Raw genomic sequence first — 2,347 nt, 5'->3', positions numbered from 1 at the left:
TTGGCTTGTGTATTATTTTTTATGTCGCTTTTGACAGAATAGCATTAATATTTCAAGTTTATAAAGCTTCACATTACTCACTTGACCTGCACAAAAGCTGTGTAAAATAGGCTAAATATTTATTATTGGTATTTGGTAACAGAGATATAAGTGTGCATTAGCTTTGTATAACTACCATGAAATTCCTTACACAGGAACTTTTACCTTGGCTCATGGTTCTGGAGGTTCAAGTTCAAGATTGGGCAGTGCCACTGGTCTGCACCTGTGGTGAGGATGCACACCATGGCAGGAGTGTATAACAAGAGTATATGCTTATGTTATTAGCACAAAAGCATAAAAAAACAGAGTCTCAAAATTCCTTTCAAGAACATGCTTCCAGTGACTTAAGAACTTCTCCATTGGCCCCATTTCTTAAGATTCATAGCAGCTCCTAGTATCACCATCCTAGGGAGCAAACCATAACAAAATTTTAGTCTTCCATAGCCTAAACAGCAAGACTAGAATCTATCGCTTCCAATTCTCAGTGGAATTTTCTTTCCATTAGACAAATTTGCCATTCTATTCTAGGTCTCAGTTTAAAATTAGTACCTATCCTACAAAGTTTTGTTGAAGCTTAAGTAAAACAAATAGCAAAAAAACAGCATGTAATAAGAACTCAGTGAATATTAGATAAAAGGATGGTCATAATGTGGTTCCAAGAATACTTTGTCAGATATTGACCGAAAATGAAATTATATTACTTTATTGAAAATGCTCTCAATAGCAATTTACATCAATAATCTCTCATGCATACATTATCTAATATTTTCTTTTTTGATTCTTACAACAACATTTTAAGCAAAATGATATATCAACCCCATTTTTATAAATGGAAACACATGGGATCTGCCAGCTTTCATTCAACAAAATTATTTTGAGAGTCATCCTTGTACTATATATCAATAGTTCATTTATTTTATTGCTGCATATCTCCATTGTACGAATATACCACAATTTGCTTATTCACTCACCATTGATAATTTGTTTACAGTAGTGAGCTATCACAAGCCTACTATAAATATCATGTAAAAGTCTAGATATATCATTTTTCTTTGGTAAATAAGTAGATGTGGAATGGTTGGATTATTGTAGGTATACGTATAATTTTACCAGAAACTGCCCAGCTCTTTCCCAAAGCAATTTTGCCATTTCACATTCCAGTTACCAGTGCATGACAGTTGTAATCACTTCAGTTCTTTACCAGAACTAGTCTAGTTTTTGATATGAGGAATATTCAGAGGTGAAAAGGTTGACTTGTGAGAGCTGTAACCTAATCAGTCCATCCTACTTTGAATGGAGTAATTGGTGGAACTGTAGGTAGGTGGTGTACAGCCTGAGGGGTGGGTCACTGGTGTGTGCCCTGGAAGTGTGCATCTTCCTCGTGGCCCCTTTCCTCACACTCCTGCTTTGTTGCTGCCATGAGGGGTACATCTCCTCTCCACCACAACCTTTCCCCATGACGTGCTTCCTCACTTGGGCCCAAAACACTGGAATTTGCATCTGTGGACTGAGAACTCTGAAGCCATGAGCCACAAATAAATCTTTCCTTCTCTGAGTTGATTTTGGGTATTTGGGTCACAGCAAAGAAACAACTAAAATAAAAATTGGTACCAAGAGTGGGATCATTGCTGTGATTAACCTGACCATGTGGTTCAGAAGACTTTGGAGCTAGGAAGCCTGGAGACACAAGTGGAAAAGCTTTAGAATTTTGTAAGTGGAGCTTAATGGGCAATTCTGGTAGGAGCTCAGAGACCAGAATGCAGACAATTAAAGACCAAGCTCATGAGGTTTCAGAAAGAAATAACTCAGTTGGAAATTGGACTATTGACCATTAATGTTACAGTCTGGAAAAAAAAAAAGAAACATCATTGACACTTTGCCCATGTCTTGAGACACAGGCTGAATTCAGAAGTGATAGACTAATTAATCTAGCAGAGGAAATTTCAAGGTAGCACAGCATTCAGTCAGTGGCATGTATATTTCTGGCAGCTTTTAGCTAGGTTTACCATGAGAGTCAGGAGTAGAAAACAGAACTTAAGCAATTTACAAAGTTGCAGTTTGGTCAGAAAAGTGCATGTATAGCTGGGGCCAAGAAGTCTTATTGAAGAGATTACAGTCCCTAAAGAGATAGTAAGTACTTTGAACAGAGACAGTAGGAAAGATGACTCTAAGGCATCTCAGGAATTTTCAAGACCACACCCATTGCAGACTCCAGTATGTAAAAGGAAAAACTTTGAGAAAAGCTCATGGGCGTTCCTTGGTTACACAGTAGGGCCTATAAACTTGTTTCACAATACTCAGGCACTCA

Source organism: Spermophilus citellus (assembly GCF_964194105.1).
Source record: "Spermophilus citellus genome assembly, chromosome: 6".
NCBI lineage: Eukaryota > Metazoa > Chordata > Mammalia > Rodentia > Sciuridae > Spermophilus > Spermophilus citellus.
Note: the sequence above shows the minus strand (reverse complement) of the source record.